The 8,025-nt window shown below is 41.3% G+C and overlaps 2 protein-coding genes across 2 annotated transcripts in view; both read left to right on the top strand.

Moving 5' to 3' along the window:
- Positions 1-8,025, top strand: part of LOC106522354 (tripartite motif-containing protein 35) — a gene marked incomplete at its 3' end in the record, with an annotated part of 221,193 nt that overhangs the window by 85,891 nt on the left and 127,277 nt on the right.
- ccdc71 (coiled-coil domain containing 71) overlaps positions 2,236-8,025 on the top strand; it is a 16,383-nt gene continuing 10,593 nt past the window's right edge. Inside the window, exon 1 of the mRNA XM_014015334.1 lies at positions 2,236-2,350. The gene's annotated coding sequence lies outside the window, so the exon portion shown is untranslated. The remainder of the gene's footprint in view (positions 2,351-8,025) is intronic.

The following is an 8,025-nucleotide window of genomic DNA, read 5'->3' as shown; positions in this document are numbered from 1 at the left end:
CTCCCAAACCACTACGATTTTGGGATGCACCTAGTAGCATGACATTTATTAGGAATTAAGACTTCCGAGTTCTGGTGCATTTGTGCGTGCAGGGGTTATTATGTTACCACTATGCGGTGTCTAGTTAATTTATCAGATAAGTGATTCTCTAGGAGCTGCGCACTGACGAGCTGCTGATCCGCGCGTCCACGGTCCACCATAGACTTTGCACGTAAACCTGACTCCCCTGACGCTCAAAATGCGTTTGGTGTGAGTGACTGAAGCAATAAGTAAGTCAATAAACTTTATTTAAATAGCCATTTTCATTGACACGAACATCAAAACGTGCGTTTTCTCTATAGGCTCCATGATCATTTTGAATGATTGTTTCAGTCACTCTAATTTTCTCACCTCTCCATCGGGCCATGCTTTTTCATTAAAAGCATACAGTAAAAAGTGCTGAAATCACCGTATTTCCTTAAGCTTCACATATCAAATATACATTTCACAAATCACACACTTGGTTTAAAACATCCTGCAATCAGTGTAGAATAATCTAGTCCAGGTTTGAAGTCTCTTTGTGTTTTAGTTTTTAAACTAGAGAGGATTAAAGATGCTCGAGGTAGTGAAAACAGGTGGAATCGCCCTTTAGCCATTCCTGAAAACTTCAGTGTTTTTCTCATAAATTAACAAGTTTTTTTCTTGTAAATTTCTGACTTTACCATTTCAGAAAATATATAATTTAAATGTTGCAAATTTCTGCCTTTAATTATGGGAATTTCTAAGTTTTTTTTCTCGCAAATTTGCGACTTTTCAAAATAAGAGAATTTCCTATTTTTTTTTCTCGAAAATTTCTGAAATTAATCTCAGAAAATTTGAGTTTTTTTTTCTTGGAGATTTGCTCCTCTTTTTTTTTTCTTCTGCAACATGGCCCTAATATGCCATTATACATCAGTTGATTTAACTGTCACATAGATGTCTTGATCTTACTGTAGATTTTTTTAATAATGATAAATAAGTTTGAGCTGTGTCATGATGTTTTTTTTCTCGTTGGTGATGATGGAGGCAGTTTACGCAGCGCAGTCTTCAAATATGACATCAAAAAACAAGAAAAAACTATGTGGGGTTCATTATTTATTGTAACTCTGGTTTTACATGACCTTTCAGCACAATTTAAAAACTGGTCTCAGGCGGTTGTGTATTTCCTGCTTCAGCGACTGAAACTCATGTAAAATATGCTGGAGCAGCAGCTGGTTTGATGGAAAATGGTCCTTTCAATCAGATTTATTTAATAAAACATTTATTTTATTGTTAATACTGGCAGTAAACAGTGGATTATTTGAAGCCAGGAAGATGTGTCCAGGACGGTCTCTGGTGGATCTGCGGCTGAGCTCTGGCTCAGAGCTGCGTCTTCTTGCCTTCGTGGTGTTTTTTATGGATCAGAACCTTCTTATTGATCAGTAACGTCACTACAATCAGTTCTGCTTTGTTCTTCGTTACTCGCAGATAAATCGTAGATATTTTCTAAATAACTGGAACTTTTCCCACTTAAATCGTCTTCACTCTGTAGTCCTTCTTCATGAATACTGTATGTCCTGCCTGTAGCGACTTCAATGACCTTGTCTCTGGCTTCGGCATTCTTCGGCAGTGTGCTCGGGTAGTTCCGTGACTGAGTGGTTTTATATATATATTTCTCTTCACATTTGCCTGCTCCAAATGTGAAAAAGCAGACAGCCTTCGTATTCTACAACAGTAATTACTCATCAAGGGCACTTGGGACTACTACGGTGGGTGTTGGACTTTAAAGTGTATTCAGAAAATGTCAGATCCGTCTCATCTTTGAAAGCATACAACAATGCCAATAAAGTTAAATCTGTTTGTATAAGTCAACAAAAAGGCAGGTAAAGGAACCAAAAAACTAAAGTTGAACCATGAATACAGGAAATAGCTATTTCTGATTATATGAATTTGCAAATGTACAAAAGTTCAATTTGACGATTTTTATCGAGATACACAAAAATCGCGTTAAGCCCCGCCCAGTTGTGACGTCATGTTGCACTTAAATGTTTAGAAGGAGCTTAATCTACTTAAAAACTGGCTTTAAGCCAATGCCCTCTTGTGTTTTGGGTCTGGTTGAGCTCCTGTTTGACCTTGTGTTTTTATCTTTATTTTTGTTAGTGTTTTAACACTTGCGCCCGTTCCCCACCCCCACCCCTCGGCGGGGTTCATAGGCCCGCCTCCCTGCTCTGTCCCCGGCAGCCTCCGCCTCTTTTTGCTGGTCTGTCATCCACACCGCTGTACTTGCAGCCATTTTACCGTGGAGCGTCGACGCAGCGGCAGCCCGAGGATGCCGAGACAGCGCCGTTGAAAGGTAAATACTCCTCTTTTGTCCGCGAAGCGGTCCTTTAATTCGCGTCGGTCACATTTCCCGGTCGGCGGCGGACGTGCCGGTCGGGCGGCCAGGCGAGCTGAGGCCCGCCTGGCCGGAGGGGCAGTGAGGCAGCCTCGGAAACCGCTCAGACAGAAGGGGAAGATCAGGAGAGTGTCGGAGCCACCTCAGGCCGGAGCTGCTGCCTCACAAGTCCGTGTGAAAGCCGCCTCTCTGCCGCCGACTCAAAGTTGTAAACGAGCTCCCCCCGCGGCGGCTTTGTGGGTAATGTGGGCTTTTATGTCCGGTTCTGGTAAAGTGCGCAGAAAAGCCGTGTTTATTAATTCGACCACGTACGTACAGGGGGCGCCCGCGAGCTGCTGGACGACGGCGCGCGCCTCATTGGCGTTTTTAGCTAGGTTATATTTATCATGGCTGACTCAGTGCTAGGATTTCTTTGTTCTTTTAACCCCATGAATACATTTTAAATGGGCTTTAACATTTTATTTAAAGAGTTTGTACACATTATTAGCTTCACTGGTAAGTGTGCTCTTGTGTTACACATGTTGGCTGTGTCCAAAACCCAGCCTACCCTGTCCAGGTGGGCCGGGTCCTTGGAAGACCGGAAAAAAGTGGCGGTGAATTTGGACAGTCTAGCCTCCCGTCCTTACCCCGGCGTACGTTTAGTTAACTAGCAGTCGTAACGACGCTAAACGGAGGCAAAATTTGATCAAAATATCAATATATTAGCATTATTAAAATCACAAAACAATAAAACAAACTTAAAGGTAACATTTAAAGAACCAATGGACCCACCATAGGTGCATGTTTATTTCGCGTTTTTTTTTCCTGACAAAAATAATATTAAAAACATGTCTATATGAATGACAAAACCATTAACACAACCACTTGAAAATTTTAATTATTATATCGCCAAATTTTTATTTAAAACATAATATTTTTCGCTCACTTCGTCCGCCATTACTAGCAGGAAAAAATACGCTGGTCGGTCCGCAATGCATTCTGGGATATGGTGGGCTGGGAAGGATCCATCGGACCAGTCCTTCAATTCAGGCCAAAGGAAGGACGCATTTGTTGGCGACATCGGAAGAATCTTTAGTTTTGGACGCCCTCCGTCGCGGCGCTGTGACATAAGCGGCCACGAATTCAGCCCTCAGAGGACCCGGCCCCACATTTTGGACACAGCTGTAGATGGTTTTCATCTACGTACTAATTCCGATGCTTTATGTTCAAGTTGTATCGGAACTCGAAATTCTGAAGCCAGACTGACGTCAGTTCCAGGTTGAAAGCGTCCAGTTTCAAACATCGAAAAAGCGTTTCTATTGTTTCTGCAACAATAACCTTACAAGAATGTGCTACGAGGCATTTTGAGTGTACAAACAGTGTAAAACATATATTTTAATAATCAAAATAAAACACTACAAATATGTCTGAATTAATGTAAAATAAACACAGAACTGCTAAAAAAACGTACAGAGTTTCATGCGCACGGCAGCCATGTTGAGATTATGATGTAACGCATGCTCATGTATGGTCTGGTTGCAACAACGTCTCGACTCGAAACTACGACTTCAGGGGTCGTTCCAGTTGGAAAATACAACTCGGACGTTCGAAACTGCGATCTCCGAGGACAACTGGAATGCAGCATTATTTTTTACTGGCCATGTCATGTTTGTGGACTAGCGTTTAGCTCATAGCTAGGAAATCAGTATGAAGGAATCGCAAAAGCTAGCTACAAAAATAATTTTTTTCAGGACTCACCATGCTGCCTTCTTAAATCATGACAGACAGACACACTCATGATAGACACACACACACACACACAAAGAAGCATTTTTAAAAAATCAAACCGGTGTTCTGACGATTTGTGCTAACCATCATTCTGTCCTACCTTGTGGCAATGTACATGCGTAGACTGATGTTACGTCACATGTTGGTTAAGCTAGGTTTATGCTCGGCGCGTCGAGGTGGGCGAGAGGGTGCGCACGCTATAGGTGATTCAGTATATGATGCGCAGGGGCGGGGACCGCCCTGCGCATTGGCCCTTTGCGGTGTCCTGTCGCGAGGTCGTACACCTCCAGATGTTTCAAACTCAGCAAGGACGGCGCGCGCTGTGGACTAGAGGTGGGCGATATGACCCAAATTTTATATCACGGTATTTTCAACAATTACCCCGGTTTCACGGTATTTTGACGGTATTTTTTTCCTCACAGCTCAGCTGATAATAAAATGTACAAACTTTGCTTACTGACTTTTTTTCTTTTACTGTCCCTCTGTATCACTCTTTCCCTCCTCTTGTACGTCTTTTCATCTTTGCCTGGTTGTAGACAGTAATCATGTATTTAGGTCCGATCGTGAAGGGTTGAGAAAAAAATCCTTATGGTCTATCTTTACGTGTTAATACCCACCAGTGTTAATACCCACCAGTCAACTCAGCTACACTACAAAACTACTTCCCCCGGGCTTTCACAATAGAAGCCTGCTAGAGTCTCAATGCAATAACATCTCCATTCTAACATAGCGCGCTAAATCTAACCGTGCATGACACTGAAGAGCTGTTTACTATTCAGCCATGGTGAAAACGGGATGGTTTTTTACACCAGACTATATAAGCGGCTGAAACACACCACCCGCCGCCAGTTGTTCCAACTATAACGTTAGCATGCTAAGCGCTTAGCGGTGCTGCAACAAAATGTGTCCCTAGGGAAACAGCTCACTGGCGGCCGTGACGAAACATTCTGCACGTGTTCAGGCTTTTTACACCGGTATTCAGAAAAGTCATAACAAAAATAAAAACCGGTTTTTGGTACACAACGGTATACCGCCCAGCAGTACTGTAGACATCAACAAACAAGATGGACGTGTGCAAGAAGATGTTAAAATCTTGGAAGGACCCTAAATTAAAGCTAAAGTTAGCATGGGAATTTGCATAAAAAACTTGTATTTAAACAGATCTGTACTACACTTCTTACGTGTTAATAAAAGGCAAGAGGTGGAAAGTCATTACTTTTATTTCATCTTTCTTGTTTTCATTCCAGCTTGTTATTGTAAAAAATAAATACTGTCCATATAAATTCTGCTTCCTAGATAGGGTGAATTTGGCAAAGTGCTTGTGCTTTTACTCCAATACATGTATACCCAAAAACATTAAAAAGGAATTTTGAAGTCCGTAAAATTCCACTGACAAATTGAGATTAAACACATCCAGATAGGTGGCAGCAGCATCAAATACTTCCAATGCAATGAACAAACTCACCATCTCCTTCTGCGTCGTTGTCTTAATAAAAGCAATAGATATATTTGTTGCTCTATTATATTACGTTCCTCTAAAACAGTTCTTCTCGTGACCGAGCCACCATCTTCTATTGTATGACGTCAAACATTTCTTCTTCCACACCCGTTTTTCATAACCGCTGGTTAGTGTACTTCCACCTTTTGGTCATAGAAGAAAAGTACTTTGATGTACGTCAACTATAATTTGAGAAGCCGCACGGCCGAATGTGCGCGCACTCCACGCCCACTTTGCGCGCGTTCCAAAGCGCGACTATAACTCAGCCTTAACGCAGCAGATTTCTTATCAATATGCACTACTTCTAGAAGTTTCATTTTAAGTTTCATTTTAAGTTAAGTTTTATTTGATTAAGCTGCTATGTTACTCAAACATATTAACATAAATAGCTCTTTTGCTGTTTACAACATTGTTACCATGTTGTAAACAGTAAATTAGCCCCGTTGTTTAGCGTTACTTATGAGTTTCTGATAGCTGGCTAGTGGACATATTTGTCAATGGCTTTAGTTTGATGTCTGAAATATTATTATACTGTAAACAACAAATGACTCTTTGTTTAGTGTCAACTATGTGTTAGCTTTTCATTTTAAACAGTTTGGATATTTTGAGGAAGGAAGTGATATTCTTGTAGTTTTAGAAAGGTTTGCGTTGTGTATATAAATTCAAAAAGAAAAATAAGTAGGTCCTCTAGGTGTTTTCTTTAGTGAAACGTTTCGTCTCTCCAAGAAACTTCTTCAGTCTGAGTTTCAGGTGAACTCAGCCTTATAAGCGCTGCCTCCACATGGTGGACAAGCAGGTTAGTCACATGCAAAAGAGTGCCATCGCCTAACAGTAGGCTTGATTAGCTCTATTGTTCATAGAGGGTCATGTGCCCCATCACCTGACTTATTGGTTTGGATTCTTTAGCTGTGGTTATTTGGTGTTTTGTTATGAGTATGTAGTGAATGCAAGTAGGGTTCAACATCCCCTTGTTTTTGTCTCTCCTTCTCTCTTTGTGTTTGTATCATTGGGGCCCTGATTCACACCTTTTGCTCACAGGGGGCGGAGTCATACTTACAATAACAGCGTTGTAGGAGGAGGACAACTGGACACGAAGGCCTCCACCTCTGTTTAATGGTGGATGGGTTTTTTTCACAAAAATGGCTTCCTTTACTCCTCTCAAACCAACGTTCCTCTCTATCAAGGATGAGAACATCTTCATCCCTGAAARAGTGACCGCTGGCCTGTAGATGAGTGTAAACTGCAGAGTCCTGACCTGTAGATGAGTGTAAACTGCAGAGTCCTGACCTGTAGATGAGTGTAAACTGCAGAGTCCTGACCTGTAGATGAGTGTAAACTGCAGAGTCCTGGCCTGTAGATGAGTGTAAACTGCAGAGTCCTGACCTGTAGATGAGTGTAAACTGCAGAGTCCTGACCTGTAGATGAGTGTAAACTGCAGAGTCCTGACCTGACGATGTAGCTCGTTTGTGCTGGCTCATTCTTTTGAACAGTTTTGTTTCCCCGATATATAACTGATCACAGTCCTCCTGACACTTAACAGCACATACTATATTACTCTGTTTTTACCGCCGGGGAACTGGATATTTGGGGTGAACTAATCTTTGTTTTAATGTGTTTTGGGGTTTGAAAGCCACTGGGGCTTCATGTTTAGAGAATAAACGTCCCAGTTTCTCTTCAACTCCTGCCATATATGGAATGAATTGTTCCATTTTATATAAATTGTATATGTATTTTAATTGTGCCAATGCTATGCTAAGCATAACTCCTAAGCTTACACGTCGGTAACGCCATCACTCAAAGAATTTTATCCCATGATGATATTGTTGTAAACATGACGATAGCAGTTTTCGATGGGTAGCACCAACAGTAGACCTAGCTATTGAGCTGTGCTACGTTAGCAAAATCTGACGAAGTAGCACAGATTGACAGAACACCAACACTGAAATTTGGTGTTCATATCACAGTATGGCACAAAAAAATTAAAATTCAGCTGGCTCTGGCTCTAAATGTTTGAACCTGAGGGAGGGGGATGTCTCATAGGTAGGATTTTAAAAAAGGACGTTGCCACCCACCCCCTGAATTTTACGTACTTTAAAAAATTTACAAACTGACCAGGACCAAAGATTGTGACGGCACACAACACCTACTGAAGTTGTATAATTGCTACCTACCTCCTCTATCCAAGCTGGCACAATTGATTTATGTGTCTTCCTCTTGCTTCATAAAATCGTTATGGTCACCTGTACCCTGCTTACGAGGTTCTACTTAAATACTTGAAGGCCATCAGATACACTGTCAAAGTCAGTAAATTCATATCCTGTACATTCATAACCTGTATATAATTATACTTACAGCTATAATGTATTAA

This window comes from Austrofundulus limnaeus, unplaced genomic scaffold, assembly GCF_001266775.1.
Source record: "Austrofundulus limnaeus strain Quisiro unplaced genomic scaffold, Austrofundulus_limnaeus-1.0 Scaffold127, whole genome shotgun sequence".
NCBI classification, from domain to species: Eukaryota; Metazoa; Chordata; class Actinopteri; order Cyprinodontiformes; family Rivulidae; genus Austrofundulus; species Austrofundulus limnaeus.
The sequence above is the reverse complement of the archived record's forward strand: the minus strand, read 5'-3'. Positions and strand labels throughout refer to the sequence as shown.